The following is a 25,051-nucleotide window of genomic DNA, read 5'->3' as shown; positions in this document are numbered from 1 at the left end:
AGCGGCGCTCACCACGTGGGCGCCGCTGATCGCGGTAGACGTACTATCCCGTCCATGGGCATAGGGGCCCGGGGCCCATGGACGGGATAGTACGTCGGATGTCAGGAAGGGGTTAATAGATCTTGTTGTCATCAGAATGTGAGATACACGAAAGGAGTTGTATGGAAAATAGGGATTCCTGCATATAGATATTGAGTACCGAATCTGCTATTTACACCAAATGTACAATGTATCCCTCTAAAATATTCTCTTGGAAATAGAAGTAAACTTGCTCTGCTTTTGCATCTCAAAACACATAATTTATTTCTCTTGGGTTATCTGTAAAAGTACCTTCACAGCAAATTAGAAGCCTGAATGTGTTCTGAAGCTTCTCTGCTATATATGGAATCTTTGTAAAATGCAGCTCTGCCACTGAAGCTTCAAATACACAACATAAATATCATTACCGCAGGCCTTTTACTCATTTGTGAACTCCCAGCAGATAATTGATGCCACAGCACTGGCTGTATCATTAATGTTTTGACCGCAAAGTAAAGAAAAAAAAAAAGCAAGTGTTTTGGGGGAACAGATGTAATCAGCATGGCTTTTTTAATCCCTTCATTGTAAAGATATAAAGTAGATGAAAAATCACACACAGTCTATTTCCTGTGGCATAATGTGTCCCAATATGTCTTGACATAATTAGAAAATGCAAGGATTTAAGGTGGCTGGGCAGTAAAGACAAATATAATCCGCAGTTCTCCGATTGTTATATGAAGCAGCACTGGCCTTTGGTCACAGCATTTCACAGGAAATTGTCAAATTTGAACTTAATTTGTTCTCTGCACCATAAAGACTCATGCGGAGAGAGTCAAGCGTTATGTGGTAATAAATGCACCGAGCTGATCGTGCGCTTTCCTTCTCAGCAAGTAAGCAAAGGTTCACAGAACAAGCTATTTTCCATAGGAAGAAAAACCATTTTCGTCCTCTACCACAAGCAATTATAAAGTTTCTAAGGGTCAGATATATTTTTATGTCTAAATACTGTGCAGATATATACACTGCTCAACAGCGAAAGTGCAACACCAAGAAGGAAAAGTCATGAAATGTGGAAATCACAGGTTGGATAAACATGTCGATGATGTGCAATTGATGAAAAAATGGAGAAAATTTTTTTCAAAATATCTCAATTTATTCGGTATTGAGTATGAGCGCCACACACAGAAACACTGCCACTTACATGCCTTGTTTCGATCAATAGAGTTTTTAAAGGGAACCTGTAACAAAAAAAAATACTAACCTGTAGATATGGGTTTAATCTGCAAGTTAATAGCATTACAATTTGCCCTGTGCATGCACTTACTTGAATGGTGCCATGAGAAAATTAACTTTAATCCGCTGGCAGCATTATGGGTTTAGCCATGGGGACGGCGCCGGTGCAGGTTCAGTCACTAAGCTAAATATACATAGCGGCAACTGAAACCGCACGCCCGGTTTTAGCTGACACTGGCTCTGCTTCGAGGCTAGCTGTCACTTAAGACAAGGGCGTGGTTACAGCCACCGAGCGATGACGGAGCCAGAGCCAGTGCTGTCCCCGGGAGAAATATTTTTGTAAATATTTTATTATATCTTTTCATGGGACAGCATTGAAGATATGACACTTTGATACAATGTAATGTAGTCAGTGTACCACTTGTATACCGATGTAAATTTGGTGTGCCCTCTAAATAACTCAACACACATAAATATTTACAAAAATGTGAGGGGTGTACTCACTTTTGTGATATACTCCCCTTCGCACCCGAGCCTGTTTTTGCCTTCGTGACCGGGCCAATTTTTTCAATTCTGACCAGTGTCACTTTATGAGGTCATAACTCTAGAACGCTTCAACGGATCCTACTGATTCTGACATTGTTTTCTCATGACATATTGTACTTCATGATGGTGGTAAAAATTTTTAGATATGATCTGCACTTATTTGTTAAAAAAATCAAAATTTGGCAAAAATTTAGAAAATTTTGCAATTTTCAAACTTTTAATTTTTATGCCCTTAAATCAGAGAGTGATATCGCACAAAATAGTTAATAAATAACATTTCCCACATGTCTACTTTACATCTGCACAATTTTGGAAACATAATTTTTTTTTTTAGGAAGTTATAAGGGTTAAAAGTTGACCAGCGATTTCTCATTTTTACAACAAAATTTGCAACACCATTTTTTTTTAAGGACCACCTCACATTTGAAGTGAGTTTGGGGGGTCAATATGACAGAAAATACCCAAAATTGACACCATTCTAAAAACTGCACCTCTCAATGTACTCAAAACCACATTCAAGAAGTTTATTAACCCTTCAGGTGCTTCACATGAATGAATGGAATATGGAAGGAAAAAATAAACATTTAACTTTTTTTCACAAACATTTTACTTCAAAACCATTTTTTTTTATTTTCACAAGTGTAAAAAGAGAAAATGAACCACTAAATTTTTTGTGCAATTTCTCCCGAATACGCCAATACCCGATATGTGGGGCTAAACCACTGTTTGAGCACACGGCAGAGCTCAGAACGGAAGGAGTGCCGTTTGACTTTTTCAATGCAGAATTGGCTGGAATTGAGATCGGATGCCATGTCGCATTTGGAGAGCCCCTGATGTACCTAAACAGTGGAAACCCCCCACAAGTGACCCCATTTTGCAAATTAGACCCCCCCAGGGACTTATCTAGATGTGTGGTGAGCACTTTGAACCCCCAAGTGTTTCACTAAAGTTTATAATGTAGAGTCGTGAAAATAAAAAAAAATCATTTTTTTTCCACAAAAATGATCTTTTAGCCCCCAATTTTTATTTTCACAAGGGTAACAGGAGAAATTGGACCCTAAGAATTGTTGTCCAATTTGTCCTGAGTACGCTGGTACGCCATATGTTGGAGAAAACTACTGTTTGGGCACACGGTGGGGCTCGGAAGGGAAGTAGTGACGTTCTGAAATGCAGACTTTGATGGAATGGTCTGTGGGTGTCATGTCGTGTTTGCAGAGCCCCTGATGTACCTAAACAGTGGAAACCCCCCACAAGTGACCCCATTTTGGAAACTAGACCCCCCAAGGAACTTATATAGATGTGTGGTGAGCACTTTGAATCCCCAAGTGTTTCAGTAAAGTTTATAATGTAGAGGCGTGAAAATAAAAAAATCATTTTTTTTCCACAAAAATGATCTTTTAGCCCCCAATTTTTATTTTCACAAGGGTAACGGGAGAAATTGGACCCTAAGAGTTGTTGTCCAATTTGTCCTGAGTCCTGAGTACGCTGGTACCCCATATGTGAGAGAAAACTACTGTTTGGGCACACGGTGGGGCTCGGAAGGGAAGTAGTGACGTTCTGAAATGCAGACTTTGATGGAATGGTCTGCGGGCGTCATATTGCATTTACAGAGCCCCTGATGTACCTAAACAGTGGAAACCCCCAATTCTAATTCCAACCCTAACCCCAACACACCCCTAACCCTAATCTCAGCCCTAACCATAACCCTAACCACAAACCTAACACCAACACACCCATAACTTTAATCCCAGCCCTAGCCCTAGCCCTAACCCTAGCCCTAGCCCTAACCCTAGCCCTAGCCCTAGCCCTGACCCTAGCCCTAGCCCTAGCCCTAACCCTAACCCTAGCTCTAGCCCTAACCCTAACCCTAGCCCTAACCCTAGCCCCTGCATTTTTTTTTTTTACTTTTTTTTTTATTTTTGTCACAAGATCGCTGCACTGCGATCTGACTCATAGTAACGCCACTTCACCTCTGATCATCTGTCAGTGTGAGATCAGAGGAGAAGCAGCGTTACTATGTGACAAGATCGCTGCCTGGCACATAATAACGCGACTTCTCCTCTGATCTCACAATGACAGATGATCAGAGGTGAAGCAGCGTTACTGTGTGACAAGATCGCTGCCTGGCACAGCTGTGCCAGGCAGCGATCAGCTGTGCCAGGCAGCGATCTAGTCACACAATAACGCTGCTTCACCTCTGATCAGCTGTCAGTGTTAGATCAGAGGGAGAAGCCGCGTTACAATGAGGGAGATCGCCGGGAAACAAGCAGCTTTCCCAGCGATCGCTCTCATTGGCTGCTGTGACGCTGACGTCATCGGGACCTGAACCAATCAGGTTTCGATGACGTCGGGGGTCCCAGCATGCATTGTGCACCGGGATCCCCGCGTTGGAAGGTATGTGGGGGTCCCGGGGGGCACAAAACCGCCGACAGTAGATAAACGTTGGCGCTGCACAAAGCCCAGCAAGCGCCAACGTTTATCTACTGTGGGCGGTCGTGAAGAGGTTAAGAAAAAAAATGTATTCATACAAAATATAAACTTTAAGTGACTTCAACTCTTGTATAAGCCAAACAGTATTAGTGCATATTGCAGTTCTGAATTTATGGCAGGCTGGGAATAAACAAGACAACTGCTAATTGGCAACTAGGAATTATGTTGTGGTGATCTGGAGATGACAGCAGACAACAGATTTTATCTGCTTAATATGAAGAAAGTTGACATAATCTGGAAAAATAATATACAACAATTCTTCTCTGAATAGGAAATCCTACAAAATTAAGCATTGCAATTTCTATTAATTTGATGCAGAACTCATCGGAAAAGGGTCAGAGCTCAGGAACTGAGATGTCTGAGAACCTTAAAGAGGTTTTCCACCTTTAGAAAAGTGTTCTTCAAATGTTTGCTGCCATGTAAAATAATAAAGCCAGAGGCCACTCTCCTGATCCTGTCATATTCCCACCACTGCTCTACTTTCTGTGTTTTGGCTGCATCGGTGATTTCACAATGACAGCAGACATCATCACTGCAGTCTATCACTGAACTTGGTGGCACGTAATGATGTAATGATGCACACTGCTCTATTGTGATGTCAAAGCTGCAACCAACACCGGATCAGAAGTGGGTTGATGGTGCAGGATTGGGTAAAGGTAAATGCTATCTGGCTTTTTTTATTTTCCATGACAGTAATTGTTTGGGGACCACTTTTTTAAAACTGGAATTCCCTTTTAAGACTTTTTATTTCATGTAATTTAAAAACAAAAAAGAGATGAAATCTAATTACATTTTCATTTATTTGCTATGAAACAAAGTGCTTGACTGACGGGGTTCGCAACATTTTTGGTCCAAGAACCGTATTGCCCTACAGAACCAATCCCATGGGCTGCAATAAATATTAAAGGGGTATTTACATGCATACAGTGCCTACAAGTAGTATTCAACCCCCTGCAGATTTAGCAGGTTTGATAAGATGCAAATAAGTTAGAGCCTTCAAACTTCACACAAGAGCAGGATTTATTAACAGATGCATAAATCTTACAAACCAAAAAGTAATGTTGCTCAGTTAAATTTTAATAAATTTTAAACATACAAGTGTGGGTCAATTATTATTCAACCCCTAGGTTTAATATTTTGTGGAATAACCCTTGTTTGCAATTACAGCTAATAATCGTCTTTTATAAGACCTGATCAGGCCGGCACAGGTCTCTGGAGTTATCTTGGCCCACTCCTCCATGCAGATCTTCTCCAAGTTACCTAGGTTCTTTGGGTGTCTCATGTGGACTTTAATCTTGAGCTCCTTCCACAAGTTTTCAATTGGGTTAAGGTCAGGAGACTGACTAGGCACTCCAACACCTTGATTTTTTGCCTCTTGAACCAGGCCTTGGTTTTCTTGGCTGTGTGCTTTGGGTCGTTGTCTTGTTGGAAGATGAAATGACGACCCATCTTAAGATCCTTGATGGAGGAGCGGAGGTTCTTGGCCAAAATCTCCAGGTTGGCCGTGCTATCCATCTTCCCATGGATGCGGACCAGATGGCCAGGCCCCTTGGCTGAGAAACAGCCCCACAGCATGATGCTGCCACCACCATGCTTGACTGTAGGGATGGTATTCTTGGGGTCGTATGCAGTGCCATCCAGTCTCCAAACGTCACGTGTGTGGTTGGCACCAAAGATCTCGATCTTGGTCTCATCAGACCAGAGAACCTTGAACCAGTCTGTCTGAGTCCTCCAAGTGATCATGAGCAAACTGTAGACGAGCCTTGACATGACGCTTTGAAAGTAAAGGTACCTTACGGGCTCGTCTGGAACGGAGACCATTGCGGTGGAGTACGTTACTTATGGTATTGACTGAAACCAATCTCCCCACTGCCATGAGATCTTCCCGGAGCTCCTTCCTTGTTGTCCTTGGGTTAGCCTTGACTCTTCGGACAAGCCTGGCCTCGGCACGGGAGGAAACTTTCAAAGGCTGTCCAGGCCGTGGAAGGCTAACAGTAGTTCCATAAGCCTTCCACTTCTGGATGATGCTCCCAACAGTGGAGACAGGTAGGCCCAACTCCTTGGAAAGGGTTTTGTACCCCTTGCCAGCCTTGTGACCCTCCACGATCTTGTCTCTGATGGCCTTGGAATGCTCCTTCGTCTTTCCCATGTTGACCATGTATGAGTGCTGTTCACAAGTTTGGGGAGGGTCTTAAATAGTCAGAAAAGGCTGGAAAAATAGATAATTAATCCAAACATATGAAGCTCATTGTTCTTTGTGCCTGAAATACTTCTTAATACTTTAGGGGAACCAAACAGAATTCTGGTGGTTTGAGGGGTTGAATAATAAATGACCCTCTGAATAAACTTTTCACAATTTAAAAAAAAATTAAACAAAGAAATAACATTCTTTTTTGCTGCAGTGCATTTCACACTTCCAGGCTGATCTACAGTCCAAATGTCACAATGCCAAGTTAATTCCGAATGTGTAAACCTGCTAAATCTGCAGGGGGTTGAATACTACTTGTAGGCACTGTATATCATCAGAACCAACTTCAGTACATTAATACATCACCAGAGCCAAATTTTGAGTATTTGAGGAGGATTTGGAGAGTTTCTGCTCCAAAAAAATCAGTGTTAACGCACACTAACATAAACTGAGTTTTTTCAAGCATAAACTCACCAAATCCTCCTCATAATCTCAATTTAATATGATTTCACACTTTTTAAGTTTTAACATAGTCATGAAGCAAGATATGTATTGTTATATGGGTGTAAAATCAGAACCACCATCAACACCTGAGTGCAGCACCAGAACCACCATCATTACATAAAAGCAGCACCAGAACCACCATCAGTACATGATTTCATCATCATAACTACAGTCAGTACATGAATGCAGCACCAGACTTACCATCAGTACATGAATGCAGCATCATAACCACAATTAGTACATGAATGCAGCATCAGAACATTGTCAGTACACTTCAAGATACAGTAATGGTTTTAATTGAAGCGTCATCTTTTCAGTCATACTTTGCAATGTCCAGATTTTTTTTTAGCTTGTATTGAATAGACTAGTGAGCAATTTCCAAACTGAAGCAGCCCCAGAGGATAGTCTGGTCACTTTTTAAAAAAGAATCTGTCAGCAGATTTTAGCTTTGTAATCCAAGAGCAGCATGACTTAGGGAGGTAATTAATGATTCCAGCCATGTGTCACTTACTGTTTGGTGTTGTTTTGATACACTCACTATTATATCTGCTGTAGATTTAGCAGTTCTTTAAAGGTTAAGCTCTTTATAACTTCCCACAAACTAGTGATTTTCAGAATTCTGTGTACACTGTGTATTGGGCAGACAGCTGCTTATCAGTGATGGGGCAAGGTTACATACAGTAGAGCAGAAGGACTACATGGCATCAGACAACAAGTCCTTTAGCAATAATTCCTGCTGATAAAATACTGAATTTTTTGAAACTTCAACAAGTAATCTAGTAAGTGATACATCGCTGGAACCAGGGTCTCTTCCTATACATTGTGATTAAAGAGCAAAAACCTGTGGGCCTTGCATCTTTACAAAACTGAAGCAGTTAAAAGAAAAAAGGAGCGCAAAAGACAAGATATAAGCAGCAAGTAGTTTTTACATTGCAATGTGTATATTAGTTCTTGTAGCATTTATTTTGCCTTTTTTCCATGTTATGCACCTCAGTAAAAAATACAGTGTGCGCACATAACCTTTTTTTCCTTCAAGCTACACTTTCCTAAATGTTCCTTCTTTTAACTGATTTCTAAAACTGCTGTAGCAGTCACAACACCTCAATAACTGTGCCAGCCAAAATGAATCCATGACGGTAGGAAGAACCTTGTAATCCAGCATCGGCAGCTTAAAAATAAAACTTCACATTTATTTTTAGAACAAAAAAAATGAGATGAGCATAAAAACATGGAAAATTGCATCAAAGGACACCGGATCTATGTGTGGTAGACTACTGAATAGACCTCTTAATCACTATTAAGAGCCCCATTTAGAGTTCAGAATGCATAGAGCCGGTGTCTTTTGATGAGATCCATCATATTTTTATGCTCATCTTGTTTTTAATGTTTTATCAATAAATGAAAAGTTTTATTTTGAAGCTATGTCATATTACCCGTCTATTCCTACCTTCTATGTTTATCCAGGAACCTGCCTGAAGTTTTCTATTCACCGCACCTACTATACCATGGAATTTCTTCAATGCCTATGGCACTGAAAGGTGCGTCAACTAGCAATGACCTTTACCTCTTAACAGTTATTGCTAATGTAAAAACTAGGCATTGGATTTCTTTGCTCATTTTTTTCTAAAAAGGTTAACCCCTTTAAATTCGAGTTCATGCTGTAAATTTACCAATATGACAGAATTTCACAAAAATCCTTTCTCTGTACACAGTGAATTTAGATATCATTAATGATTTATAATGAGAGGTTAAGGTATACAAAATGTTTAGTAAAGCAGCGTGTACTATTTAGAGGGCAAAGACAAATGTTTAGCCTACAGCAAGACAACTCTTCCTAACAAGCATGCCTTTAGGCTCATCACTTATCATTTACCTAGTCAGTAACAGTAGATCATAACCTGGAGAGGAAATGGGACAGGAATGAGAAATAGAATCAATCAAAAAAATATAATGAAGAAAAAAATCAGATCTTTATCCTCGTCATGATCACTAATCATGCCTATAAGTGTTTAATTATAATGCTAGTTTACTAAATGACTGCAAGGTGTTAATTCCATTTTTGCATATATATTACATTCTGCCTCTGTAAGAAAGTGCGGTCAGCAATATGAAACCCTTTATTGTGCTTTACTGATACATCCCTCAAAGCCATTCTGTTATAAATGGGGGCAATTGAAGAACAACCGTAAGGGTAGGACTTGAAGTAGTCATTATAACTCTTAGCATGTTTTTCCAACAGATGTTTGCTATCCACACGAATGCACACTTTACCCAATCCGACAAGAACCAAATCTAAATTTCCACTCAATGTTTCTCTGCTGGTTTTGATACACCAGTAATGGTTATTTATGTTTGTAGCAGCGCATGACAGTCTTCAAGAAATATGCCTGCCCACTGGCACACTTTGTGCAGTCAAAGGCGAGTGGACTGTCAAAGGTTGTAAATGTTTTAACTAGCGGCTTTCATCTGACAAATCAAACCTTGCTTGTTCTTGAAAAGCCCTTATTTTGTCATTCCAGCAACTGAGGCTCCGTGTCAACACTTTCAGAATCTATACATACAAGCGAAAGAAAAGAGCAGATACATCCATCTGCATCACAACTTTAACATTTTTCCTTTATGGCTCCTAGTAATAGCTAAAAAGCATACCATTTAATCTGTATGTTCAACATTTTTAGTATATTCCCATATATACATCATTTATACAAAGAAAATAACCACTTTACATAAAGGCATCAATGATTTTAAAAGTCCATTATATACAGACCCAGGCTAACACCATTAGGCAAATTCCATGTTGGCTGTCTGCTCCCACCTACATATCTCCTGGTCCCTTTGCATACTATCAACCCTTACTTGAGTACTCACAAGATTCTATTTTGGTGCATCCCACAGACCGTCAGAATGTTCGGTGGCGCTGAGATAGCCGTCAAGATGCTTGGTGGCGCTGAGATAGCCGTCAGAAAGCTTGATGGCACTGAGATAGCCGTCAGGATGCTCGGTGGCACTGAGATAGCCATTAGGATGCTCGGTGGCGCTGAGATAGCCGTCAGGATGCTCGGTGGCGCTGAGATAGCCGTCAGGATGCTCGGTGGCGATGAGATAGCCGTCAGGATGCTCGGTGGCGATGAGATAGCCGTCAGGATGCTCGGTGGCGATGAGATAGCCGTCAGGATGCTCGGTGGCGCTGAGATAGCCGTCAGGATGCTTGGTGGTGCTGAGATAGCCGTCAGGATGCTTGGTGGTGCTGAGATAGCCGTCAGGATGCTCAGTGGCGATGAGATAGCCGTCAGGATGCTCGGTGGCCATGAGATAGCTGTCAGGATGCTCAGTGGCGCTGAGATAGCCGTCAGGATGCTCGGTGGCGATGAGATAGCCATCAGGATGCTCGGTGGCGATGAGATAGCCGTCAGGATGCTCGGTGGCGATGAGATAGCCGTCAGGATGCTCGGTGGCGATGAGATAGCCATCAGGATGCTCGGTGGTGATGAGATTGGGCAGCTCCAATCTCAATGCTCTGTGCCCCCCTCTGTTTGGAGCCTCTGCCTATCATTAGTGCAGTTAGAGCCTCTTCCTGCATTCAATACCAAGTAAGTAGTCTATGCAGCTACTTAGGGATCATGATGAGGGGGTGAAAGAGGAGCCTGCTGAAAGTCATTTAAGAAAAATGGCTTAGAGTCTACTAGAATGGGGCAAAGCTTAGAGGCACAGAGTATAATGATTGGGTCAGAACCAACCATCTGTGGGACTGAGGTAGTTGGAGAAGAGCATTGGATGTGCTACGTGTTCATAACATGTGACTGACTTATTTATAATATGGATTAGGCAGTAACAATTGTGCTTTTACTGAGAAACTAAAACAGAGGACATAAGAGATGCCAAACAATTTAAACCAATTGTAATTGATCTTAAAAAATATACAGTATTATATTAAAAATAAATCTTAATCTAAAAATAGAATAAAAATTGAGGATCTAACAGTCCTGAAAGGAGTGACACCATTCAGAATTAAATCAAGCCAAAACCTTTGGATATGGATCATAACCCAAATCAATAATTAAGAATACTATGTTAGAAGAAGTCACAGACAAAAGGCAAATACAGTCAAAAAGTCAAACGCTAAATAAAAACAATTTTATTAGTATATATAAAAATATGTATACACATATATACAGACAAACATGCATGGAAAAGGGCTGAATGATGGAAAAAGGCTATAACAACCACATACAGAAAACCCAGGTAGGTATGTCGCAGGGGAGTAGCAATAAACAACAGGGTATTGTGAATATGTCAATCACTCATGATAATATGCCAACAGGTAATGCATACCAGGTACCCATACTGGCAAATATACCATCCCCAGAAAAGGATCACACATCATACAAAGGGTGAATACCACCAATAATAAACAAAATATATAGGAATACAGGTACCTTATAGGCAAGAGGCAACCCTCCCGGACCGACCTACCAACCCCAACGCGCGTTTCGGCGTGCCTTCATCAGGGGGAATAAGGCTCAAGGTGCTGGGTCTGAATTTAAATATAATCCATACCGGAACCATCATTGCGGCCGCGCGGCCCCCCGGTGACGTCACGTCCGCCGGATCGCGCCCACACGGGCAGCCGAAAGCCGGAAACACGTGGGGCCCCACGTGACCCGGAAGTCGGCGCACCGCCGGAACGAGAGCCGGCCGACACAACGGAAGCAGGGCGCACGCGCTCCGCAAGGAATGAGGCAGGGCGCGCCATGGCACATGTGGGCAAGGAAATGGGCGGCTAGTTATAATAATAGTCAAAGTATGTCACCAAGACAAAGCCAAGCAAAGAGTTATATAGAATTCACATCACATAACAAATAATAAGAAAAAGAAAAAAGGAAAAAATTGGCTTTGTGGAAGTGACATCATATACTGAGCCAATAGCATAAATCCATATAATAAAAACCCATGCCCAAACAAACATAATTGCCATATAATCACAGATGAAAAGAACACAATTTATGCAAAGGTGTCAACATTAAATGGTATATGCTTGTATAAAGTATCGACAATAAATTGAAAATACACATATAGTTGTAAAAAGGACGATCACATATAGATGCATAGGAAACAGATACACTACAAGTATAATGGCCATGTCAATAATTATAACACACATATTATCCCATATCTTGAGAGTACAAATACCGCATGCCAGATACAACATCAATCTGCCTAAGCAAGAATACGGACCCCAGAAGAAATTATTTATATATATATATATATGCATATCCCCACAAACAAAACCATTCAAGATGACAAGAAACGACAGCACCAACGCATATACAAAAATATATATGACGACGATTGCGGAATAACTTCAAGAACGAATACGCGTCCATGTCAGTAACCGGATACAGATAGCCGTCAGCAATAACTCAAAACAGTAAAAGAAGGAAAAACAAAAACATAATTAAAATCAATTAAAAATAATGTATGCGGAAGCATAACCAAGCACAATAGACCAATGGTCAGAGAAATGATGAAAAGCTGAGATTCTCGTTTAATCCGTATGGCTGAACTGTATTGAGGGTCCAAATCCATCTACACTCCAATTGACCTAAATGTTTGGACAGATCACCCCCCCTAATATTGATCTCCAACACATCAATGCCGCGAACTCTCAAAAGAGAGCTGTTGCATTGATGGAATAACTTGAAATGTTTGGGGATGGTTTTAAGGGTGGTTGTCTCATCATGTCCGTCGGCAGCTTGGATGCCTAGTACGTGTTCTCTAATTCGGACCTTAAGCTGTCTTGTCGTCATCCCCACGTAAATTAAACCACAAGGACAAGTGGCGAAGTACACCACATACCTTGTGGTACACGTGATTCGTTTCCTTATGTTATAGGTTTTTGTACCAGCCGAATTGGAGAAATCATTACACCTGTCCACATTAGGGCATGCCACACAACGGCCACAATAAGAGCAACCACCCGCAATCAGGCCAGCACCCAAAAACGTCTGTGGTTGTAAACCCACATGATGGCTTTTAGTTAAGAGGTCACGTAAATTCCTGGCACGTCTAAACGTAATTAGTGGTCGTTTAGGTAGAAACTTATTAATTACAGGATCCACTTGTAAAATAGGCCATGCCTTGGTTAATGCTGACCTAATGCGATCAGAATGGGGATGGAACGTGGTAATGAACCTACAATGATTCATATTATCAGGTTCCCTGGCCCGTTTGTTATATAGTAGAGAATTCCGTTTGGAGTGCTTGGCCCTATGGTAGGCCTTCTTAACAATCCGCCTACTGTACCCACGTTCTAGGAATCGTAATTTCAATTCCTCTGCCCGCCTCTCAAAGTCTACATCCGATGAGCACAATCGTCTCAAACGGAGAAATTGTCCCACCGGTATAGAAGTAACCATATGTCGCGGGTGGCAGGAAGATGCGTGTAGTAATGTATTGGTGGAGGTGGGTTTACGAAAAATGTCAGTGATTACATTGCCACGGTTATCCTTAGAAATCGTGACATCCAGAAAATTGATTCTATTACTATCCCACTCGCATGTCAAGGAAATATTTAAGTCACTGCTATTGAGGCACTTAACAAATTGGGCGAGGTCGATGGCCGTGCCCTGCCAAACGAACAGGATGTCATCGATGTACCGCGTCCAGAAAGGGATGCGATCAATCGACGGCACCCTGCCCGAGAGGAAGAGGTCCCTTTCCCACAGACCCAGGAACAGATTAGCATAGGCCGGCGCAAAGGCCGCGCCCATGGCTGTCCCCTGGAGCTGCAGGAAGAAGGACCCCTTAAACACAAAAAAATTGTGTGTGAGGGTGAATTCCAGCAGTTCCAGCAGGAGTCCCTTCAAAGAAATTGATAAATTAGAGGTTTGCAGAAAGAATCGCACTGCAGCTATACCATCTTTATGTTTAATATTAGTATACAGGGACTCCACATCTGCTGAAACTAACAGGGATTCACCCTCAAGGCAAAGGCCATCGACCCTGCACAAAAGTTCACCTGTATCTCTCAAATATGAGGGGAGTGCTGTAATGAGAGGCTGAAGGTGGAAGTCAATCCAACGGTTAACATGCTCTAAATAATTGCGTCTCCCTGATACGATGGGCCGACCAGGCGGTGACTTCAGGTCCTTATGGATCTTTGGCAGTGAATAAAAAGTGGCAACAGTCGGCTCACTAACCATTAGTGCCGAAGCCAGCTCCTTGGTGATAATGTTGTCCCGCGTAGCCTTTTTAATAATATTCTCTAGTTGATTGAAATAACTACTCGAGGGGTTATATGTCAGCTTCTTATAGCATATGTTGTTGTTCAGCTGACGATAGGCTTCCCTCTCATATAACTTAGTAGGCCACAGGACGACATTACCACCCTTGTCAGCCGGCTTCAGCACTACATCCGGGAGATTTTGAAAGTGTCTCAATCTGACACGTTCTTCCCTGGTCAAATTATCTTGATTAGAAAACCTAGGGATCTGATTAAGTTCACGAGTCACCACCTGGACAAAAAGATCAATGCTCGAACACGAGGCCAAGGGAGGAGATCTTGTGGATCGAGGACATATCGACGGAGGGATCTTACCTCCCTCGTGGACGTGTTCCACCGCCAGCTCCTCTAAGGCTCTTAGAGCCTTCTGTTCCTCCTCTGTAGGGAAAAGTACATTGGTGTCGTTATTAAAGAAATGCCTCCTCAGCAGTAACGTCCTAGCAAAAAGGTTAAGGTCCTTGACAGTGGTAAATACATCAAATTCTGGAGTGGGTGAGAAAGAGAAGCCCCTGCCCAGAAGAGACAAATCAGAGGGAGAAAGTGCATAATGACTTAAATTGATTACCCTATTATCTCTCTTGTCCAAGTTAGCTTGTTGAATACGTTGTCTCTTATAAGGATGGTATGAGTGGTCCCTTAATCGTACTGTGCCAGAGGAGGTTGACACATCCGATTGACCGCTGACCGACGAAAGTGAAGTATTAGAGGGTATACGTGATAGATGGATTTTTCTCCATAAATAGACCTTGCCATTCTGATAATCCTTAGTATCCCTACTGTATTTAGAGAGTTGATTCTCCTGAATCTTTTTGACAAGGCTATCGATGGATTTCTCCAAATCAAGATCAAATTGTTGTAATTTCTCCTTGGGGCAGTCTGTTCTCAAGCCCACTTGTAACTCATCAATGAGTTTATCCAGCTCACAGATACTGGAATTATTATAATTAACCAAAAGCTGCATGAGTGTAAAAGAGCAGCTATTGCAAGCATCTTCCCAATTTTTAATGAATACATCATCTTCAACAGGAAACGTAGGTGTTACACGAACCCTCAAGCCTCTAGGAATCATCCTACTAGAGATGTATTTCTCCAAGAATGTTTTATTCCACTATATCTTCGATCGTTTTATTACTGAATTCTTAACCATCATCAGCTTATCATCACACTCAGAACCAACAGTAAACTGTGCACCAGCCCCACCAGCACCGAAGGTCTGATCCATTTGGTTGAGCCATATTTTCTCTTTGGCTCGATAGTCCATTTCATCAGCAAAGACACCTGTGCATAACACAGCAAAATATAGATAAGAAAGTAGTCCAATGAACATAGTGGATAAGAGGATGAAAAAGTATTATAATGGACACAGCCACAATCTCACATATCCACCATAAAGAGGACAAAAGAAGACCAACTGCAATGTGAACTCACAGACAAAAGGCAAATACAGTCAAAAAGTCAAACGCTAAATAAAAACAATTTTATTAGTATATATTAAAATATGTATACACATATATACAGACAAACATGCATGGAAAAGGGCTGAATGATGGAAAAAGGCTATAACAACCACATACAGAAAACCCAGGTAGGTATGTCGCAGGGGAGTAGCAATAAACAACAGGGTATTGTGAATATGTCAATCACTCATGATAATATGCCAACAGGTAATGCATACCAGGTACCCATACTGGCAAATATACCATCCCCAGAAAAGGATCACACATCATACAAAGGGTGAATACCACCAATAATAAACCAAATATATAGGAATACAGGTACCTTATAGGCAAGAGGCAACCCTCCCGGACCGACCTACCAACCCCAACGCGCGTTTCGGCGTGCCTTCATCAGGGGGAATAAGGCTCAAGGTGCTGGGTCTGAATTTAAATATAATCCATACCGGAACCATCATTGCGGCCGCGCGGCCCCCCGGTGACGTCACGTCCGCCGGATCGCGCCCACACGGGCAGCCGAAAGCCGGAAACACGTGGGGCCCCACGTGACCCGGAAGTCAGCGCACTGCCGGAACGAGAGCCGGCCGACACAACGGAAGCAGGGCGCACGCGCTCCGCAAGGAATGAGGCAGGGCGCGCCATGGCACATGTGGGCAAGGAAATGGGCGGCTAGTTATAATAATAGTCAAAGTATGTCACCAAGACAAAGCCAAGCAAAGAGTTATATAGAATTCACATCACATAACAAATAATAAGAAAAAGAAAAAAGGAAAAAATTGGCTTTGTGGAAGTGACATCATATACTGAGCCAATAGCATAAATCCATATAATAAAAACCCATGCCCAAACAAACATAATTGCCATATAATCACAGATGAAAAGAACACAATTTATGCAAAGGTGTCAACATTAAATGGTATATGCTTGTATAAAGTATCGACAATAAATTGAAAATACACATATAGTTGTAAAAAGGACGATCACATATAGATGCATAGGAAACAGATACACTACAAGTATAATGGCCATGTCAATAATTATAACACACATATTATCCCATATCTTGAGAGTACAAATACCGCATGCCAGATACAACATCAATCTGCCTAAGCAAGAATACGGACCCCAGAAGAAATTATTTATATATATATATATGCATATCCCCACAAACAAAACCATTCAAGATGACAAGAAACGACAGCACCAACGCATATACAAAAATATATATGACGACGATTGCGGAATAACTTCAAGAACGAATACGCGTCCATGTCAGTAACCGGATACAGATAGCCGTCAGCAATAACTCAAAACACTAAAAGAAGGAAAAACAAAAACATAATTAAAATCAATTAAAAATAATGTATGCGGAAGCATAACCAAGCACAATAGACCAATGGTCAGAGAAATGATGAAAAGCTGAGATTCTCGTTTAATCCGTATGGCTGAACTGTATTGAGGGTCCAAATCCATCTACACTCCAATTGACCTAAACGTTTGGACAGATCACCCCCCCTAATATTGATCTCCAACACATCAATGCCGCGAACTCTCAAAAGAGAGCTGTTGCATTGATGGAATAACTTGAAATGTTTGGGGATGGTTTTAAGGGTGGTTGTCTCATCATGTCCGTCGGCAGCTTGGATGCCTAGTACGTGTTCTCTAATTCGGACCTTAAGCTGTCTTGTCGTCATCCCCACGTAAATTAAACCACAAGGACAAGTGGCGAAGTACACCACATACCTTGTGGTACACGTGATTTGTTTCCTTATGTTATAGGTTTTTGTACCAGCCGAATTGGAGAAATCATTACACCTGTCCACATTAGGGCATGCCACACAACGGCCACAAGGAGAGCAACCACCCGCAATCAGGCCAGCACCCAAAAACGTCTGTGGTTGTAAACCCACATGATGGCTTTTAGTTAAGAGGTCACGTAAATTCCTGGCACGTCTAAACGTAATTAGTGGTCGTTTAGGTAGAAACTTATTAATTACAGGATCCACTTGTAAAATAGGCCATGCCTTGGTTAATGCTGACCTAATGCGATCAGAATGGGGATGGAACGTGGTAATGAACCTACAATGATTCATATTATCAGGTTCCCTGGCCCGTTTGTTATATAGTAGAGAATTCCGTTTGGAGTGCTTGGCCCTATGGTAGGCCTTCTTAACAATCCGCCTACTGTACCCACGTTCTAGGAATCATAATTTCAATTCCTCTGCCCGCCTCTCAAAGTCTACATCCGATGAGCACAATCGTCTCAAACGGAGAAATTTTCCCACCGGTATAGAAGTAACCATATGTCGCGGGTGGCAGGAAGATGCATGTAGTAATGTATTGGTAGAGGTGGGTTTACGAAAAATGTCAGTGATTACATTGCCACGGTTATCCTTAGAAATCGTGACATCCAGAAAATTGATTCTATTACTATCCCACTCGCATGTCAAGGAAATATTTAAGTCACTGCTATTGAGGCACTTAACAAATTGGGCGAGGTCGATGGCCGTGCCCTGCCAAACGAACAGGATGTCATCGATGTACCGCGTCCAGAAAGGGACGCGATCAATCGACGGCACCCTGCCCGAGAGGAAGAGGTCCCTTTCCCACAGCCCCAGGAACAGATTAGCATAGGCCGGCGCAAAGGCCGCGCCCATGGCTGTCCCCTGGAGCTGCAGGAAGAAGGACCCCTTAAACACAAAAAAATTGTGTGTGAGGGTGAATTCCAGCAGTTCCAGCAGGAGTCCCTTCAAAGAAATTGATAAATTAGAGGTTTGCAGAAAGAATCGCACTGCAGCTATACCATCTTTATGTTTAATATTAGTATACAGGGACTCCACATCTGCTGAAACTAACAGGGATTCACCCTCAAGGCAAAGGCCATCGACCCTGCACAAAAGTTCACCTGTATCTCTCAAATATGAGGGGAGTGCTGTAACGAGAGGCTGAAGGTGGAAGTCAATCCAACGGTTAACATGCTCTAAATAATTGCATCTCCCTGATACGATGGGCCGACCAGGCGGTGACTTCAGGTCCTTATGGATCTTTGGCAGTAAATAAAAAGTGGCAACAGTCGGCTCACTAACCATTAGTGCCGAAGCCAGCTCCTTGGTGATAATGTCGTCCCGTGTAGCCTTTTTAATAATATTCTCTAGTTGATTGAAATAACTACTCGAGGGGTTATATGTCAGCTTCTTATAGCATATGTTGTTGTTCAGCTGACGATAGGCTTCCCTCTCATATAACTTAGTAGGCCACAGGACGACATTACCACCCTTGTCAGCCGGCTTCAGCACTACATCCGGGAGATTTTGAAAGTGTCTCAATCTGACACGTTCTTCCCTGGTCAAATTATCTTGATTAGAAAACCTAGGGATCTGATTAAGTTCACGAGTCACCACCTGGACAAAAAGATCAATGCTCGAACACGAGGCCAAGGGAGGAGATCTCGTGGATCGAGGACGTATCGACGTTAACCTTTTTGCTAGGACGTTACTGCTGAGGAGGCATTTCTTTAATAACGACACCAATGTACTTTTCCCTACAGAGGAGCAACAGAAGGCTCTAAGAGCCTTAGAGGAGCTGGCGGTGGAACACGTCCACGAGGGAGGTAAGATCCCTCCGTCGATACGTCCTAGATCCACGAGATCTCCTCCCTTGGCCTCGTGTTCGAGCATTGATCTTTTTGTCCAGGTGGTGACTCGTGAACTTAATTAGATCCCTAGGTTTTCTAATCAAGATAATTTGACCAGGGAAGAACGTGTCAGATTGAGACACTTTCAAAATCTCCCGGATGTAGTGCTGAAGCCGGCTGACAAGGGTGGTAATGTCGTCCTGTGGCCTACTAAGTTATATGAGAGGGAAGCCTATCGTCAGCTGAACAACAACATATGCTATAAGAAGCTGACATTTAACCCCTCGACCCCTGGCCTATTTTACAAGTGGATCCTGTAATTAATAAGTTTCTACCTAAACGACCACTAATTACGTTTAGACGTGCCAGGAATTTACGTGACCTCTTAACTAAAAGCCATCATGTGGGTTTACAACCACAGACGTTTTTGGGTGCTGGCCTGATTGCGGGTGGTTGCTCTCCTTGTGGCCGTTGTGTGGCATGCCCTAATGTGGACAGGTGTAATGATTTCTCCAATTCGGCTGGTACAAAAACCTATAACATAAGGAAACGAATCACGTGTACCACAAGGTATGTGGTATACTTCGCCACTTGTCCTTGTGGTTTAATTTACGTGGGGATGACGACAAGACAGCTTAAGGTCCGAATTAGAGAACACGTACTAGGCATCCAAGCTGCCGACGGACATGATGAGACAACCACCCTTAAAACCATCCCCAAACATTTCAAGTTATTCCATCAATGCAACAGCTCTCTTTTGAGAGTTCGCGGCATTGATGTGTTGGAGATCAATATTAGGGGGGGTGATCTGTCCAAACGTTTAGGTCAATTGGAGTGTAGATGGATTTGGACCCTCAATACAGTTCAGCCATACGGATTAAACGAGAATCTCAGCTTTTCATCATTTCTCTGACCATTGGTCTATTGTGCTTGGTTATGCTTCCGCATACATTATTTTTAATTGATTTTAATTATGTTTTTGTTTTTCCTTCTTTTAGTGTTTTGAGTTATTGCTGACGGCTATCTGTATCCGGTTACTGACATGGACGCGTATTCGTTCTTGAAGTTATTCCGCAATCGTCGTCATATATATTTTTGTATATGCGTTGGTGCTGTCGTTTCTTGTCATCTTGAATGGTTTTGTTTGTGGGGATATGCATATATATATATATAAATAATTTCTTCTGGGGTCCGTATTCTTGCTTAGGCAGATTGATGTTGTATCTGGCATGCGGTATTTGTACTCTCAAGATATGGGATAATATGTGTGTTATAATTATTGACATGGCCATTATACTTGTAGTGTATCTGTTTCCTATGCATCTATATGTGATCGTCCTTTTTACAACTATATGCGTATTTTCAATTTATTGTCGATACTTTATACAAGCATATACCATTTAATGTTGACACCTTTGCATAAATTGTGTTCTTTTCATCTGTGATTATATGGCAATTATGTTTGTTTGGGCATGGGTTTTTATTATATGGATTTATGCTATTGGCTCAGTATATGATGTCACTTCCACAAAGCCAATTTTTTCCTTTTTTCTTTTTCTTATTATTTGTTATGTGATGTGAATTCTATATAACTCTTTGCTTGGCTTTGTCTTGGTGACATACTTTGACTATTATTATAACTAGCCGCCCATTTCCTTGCCCACATGTGCCATGGCGCGCCCTGCCTCATTCCTTGCGGAGCGCGTGCGCCCTGCTTCCGTTGTGTCGGCCGGCTCTCGTTCCGGCGGTGCGCCGACTTCCGGGTCACGTGGGGCCCCACGTGTTTCCGGCTTTCGGCTGCCCGTGTGGGCGCGATCCGGCGGACGTGACGTCACCGGGGGGCCGCGCGGCCGCAATGATGGTTCCGGTATGGATTATATTTAAATTCAGACCCAGCACCTTGAGCCTTATTCCCCCTGATGAAGGCACGCCGAAACGCGCGTTGGGGTTGGTAGGTCGGTCCGGGAGGGTTGCCTCTTGCCTATAAGGTACCTGTATTCCTATATATTTTGTTTATTATTGGTGGTATTCACCCTTTGTATGATGTGTGATCCTTTTCTGGGGATGGTATATTTGCCAGTATGGGTACCTGGTATGCATTACCTGTTGGCATATTATCATGAGTGATTGACATATTCACAATACCCTGTTGTTTATTGCTACTCCCCTGCGACATACCTACCTGGGTTTTCTGTATGTGGTTGTTATAGCCTTTTTCCATCATTCAGCCCTTTTCCATGCATGTTTGTCTGTATATATGTGTATACATATTTTTATATATACTAATAAAATTGTTTTTATTTAGCGTTTGACTTTTTGACTGTATTTGCCTTTTGTCTGTGAGTTCACATTGCAGTTGGTCTTCTTTTGTCCTCTTTATGGTGGATATGTGAGATTGTGGCTGTGTCCATTATAATACTTTTTCATCCTCTTATCCACTATGTTCATTGGACTACTTTCTTATGTTAGAAGAAGGGAGGACAGTACTATTGGAAGGGATCAAAAAATGCCTTTATTAAAAATGATTTGACAATGGTTGGCACAAAAACAAGGTGCCAGCACCAATATATATAGAAATACAATAGATTAAAATCAAAGAACTAGATACCACATGTAACCATAAATAATTATATTGCAATAGTTCCCAAGGTGCATACCGTATATCAAATGTGGCATTCAGTATATTGTTGCACTCACATAATAATAAAATCACAATGTGTGCAATTATTAATTCCCTCCAAAATTTATGCATTACTTTATTATTACTCTCCCATACTAATGAAATCGCAATGTGTGCAATATATCAATTGCCCTAATTCCGATATATATGCCCAATAAACTGTACAACATATACAAATGCCGTATCTATTGCGGTGGAGGACTGGGATATTTAAAGTAACATATACACTATCTCAGGATATATATCAATATACAGTATACAATAACCTTACCTTAGCAGTTGAAGTGGTGGTTCTAGAAAGGTGCAGAGCACACCCCGATGCGCATTTTGGATGATCCTTTGTCAAAATTTTGCGTTTTCGTGTGGTCACCGCACACGTCAAATCGCCATATGCGGAACCATATGCATACAACGCATGTCCCTGCATACCCAATGTTAAAGATAGGTACACAGGGCGCATGCAGAAATAGGCGGAGCGTAGGCGGAGCTTCAGGGAGGAAGAAAGGAGGAAGTAGGCAGCCATTTGCAGCCCTCCTGAATGCAACTGTGAAACCAGCCTAAGTGATACATCTCTAGAATCAGGGTCTCTTTCTCTACAATATGCTGCTGTACGATGAAGCAAAACCAAAGGAAAAACAATGTGTATATACCCTAATGAAAATAAATAAGTAAAAAAATGCAAAAAAAAATGCATTAAATAACATAGGGTACTTGGTAAACGCTGCGTTGATCAAAAAAGTATAAAGCTGTCCCTCCACGGCAGTAGACTCAAGTCTACTCTAGTTCAGTTTTTTTAGTCTACTGCCCTGGTGGGACAGCTTTATACTTTTTTGATCAAAACAAGTACCCTATGTTAATTATTTAATGCACTTGCTTTTTTAGTTATTTATTTTCATTAGGGTATATACACATAGTTTTTTCCTTTGGTTTTGCTTGCTTTTATGGCTAGTGTGAACATGCTTCTACATCCTGCATGTCACTCAAGTCAACTCCAGTTCAGTTTTTTGTTTTTCTGCTGTCCAAGGAAGTAACAAAAACTTGGTGACAGACTTCCTTTAATTAAACTCTGTGAGCAAAAAAGCAGTATTTCCTAGTAGCAATAGTGGTAATCTGCACGTAAATACAGTTTTAAATTTGTTCTTCAATATAACTGGAAATGTGGAAGTGTGGCTGCAGTCAGAATATGAACTTATATTCTCTCTTAATCCACTCGCTTCCAGTCAACTGGGAACCCAGGGGTATGGAACAGTGAGTACCCTGTAATTATTCCACAGCTGCTTTGCAGGTAAATACCATTTTAAACATGTGCAGGTGATCACTTGGAAGTTTGACTGCAAAATGTCATTGGATCAGCAGTGGGGGCTGAGATCAGATAGCAATCATTACATAGTTAACATGATTCTCCTTCACTAACATCCTTCCCTGGTTCTCAGCCAAGGAGAAGTGTGCTCACTGCATAATGAGTGCTGACTGATCTAGTTACTACTGACACTCAATGACTCCCTGTAGCCACACATCTGAATATACACCTGCATATGTTTAAAGCAAACCCGTCAACAGCACTTTGCTAAATAAACTACAGGCATTGTCAGTTTGGTGTTGTCATGCCTATTTAAATTATACCTACCTGGGTTGAAGAAATCTGTCTTGTAGTTCTTGTGTAATCAGTGTTAGAAGTTTTTAGTTTATGATATGTCTGTGCTCTTGGGCAGGACTGTAGGCAGAGTCTTATCTTCCTGCTCTAAGTCAGAGAATCCAAGGGTAGATGCAATGTTATTGTATTTTATTGCAATTTTGCAGCTACCAAAACCCCTTAATTCTGGTGTGTCAATATTTTTTCTCAATACGCCATTTGCTAATTGAATTAATTTACTTTATATTTTTATAGATCGAACATTTCTGAATGCAGCAAAACCAAATTTTTTGTATTGTTTTAATTTGAATGGAGTAAAAGAGAGAAATTTAAATTTTATATTTTTAAACAATTTTTAAATTTTTTAAAACTATTTTTTTTTTACTTTTTGCTTGCTTCAGTCCCCTTAGGAGACCTGAAGCTGCAATTATCCATTTGCTTGTGCTACACATCAAATAGTTAATTTCAGTTCTTCAATACAAAAAGTGAAACTCGTATATTATCTAGAGTCATTACAGAGTGATCTATTTCAAGTGCTTACTGTATTTCTGTTAATGTTGATAATTATGGCTTACAGCCAAAGAAACCCCAATAGTCATTATCTCAATAAATTAGAATAATTAACAAAAAGCACCTGTAAAGGCTTCCTAAGCATTTAAAAAGGTCACTTAGTCTGTTTCAGTAGGCTCCATAATCATGGGGAAGACGGTTGACTTGATAGATGTCCAGAAGGCAGTTATTGACATACTCCACAAGGAGGGTAAGCCACAAAAGGTCAATGCTAAAGAAGCTGGCTGTTCACAGAGTGCTGTGTCCAAGCATAATAATGGAAAGTTGAGTGGAAGGAAAAAGTGTGCTAGAAAAAGGTGCACAAGCAACCGGGATAACCGCAGCTTTGAAAGGAATGTTAAGAAAAGGCCATTCAAATATTTGGAGGAGATTCACAAGGAGTGGACTGCTGCTGGAGTCATTGCTTCAAGAGCCACCACCCACAGACGTATCCAGGACATGGGCTACAAGTGTCACATTCCTTGTGTCAAGCCACTCATGACCACTTGAAAACGCCAGATGCTTCTTACCTGGGACAAGGAGAAAAAGAAATAAACTGTTGCCCAGTGGTCCAAGCTGTTGATTTCAGATGAAAGTAAATTTTGCATTTCATTTGGAAATCAAGGTCCCAGAGTCTGGAGGAAGAGTTGAGAGGCACATAATCCAAGATGCTTGAAGTCTAGTATGATTTTTCCACAATCAATGATGGTTTGGTGATCCATGTCATCTGCTGGTGTAGGTCCACTTTGTTTTAGAGCACTTCATGCTTCACTCTGCCGACAAGCTTATTGGAGATGGAAATTTAATTCTCCAGCAGGACTTGGCACCTGTCCATACTGC

The sequence above is a fragment of the Dendrobates tinctorius genome, unplaced genomic scaffold, assembly GCF_039654945.1.
Source record: "Dendrobates tinctorius isolate UK_male_01 unplaced genomic scaffold, ASM3965494v1 ptg000133l, whole genome shotgun sequence".
Taxonomy (NCBI): domain Eukaryota; kingdom Metazoa; phylum Chordata; class Amphibia; order Anura; family Dendrobatidae; genus Dendrobates; species Dendrobates tinctorius.
Note: the sequence above shows the minus strand (reverse complement) of the source record.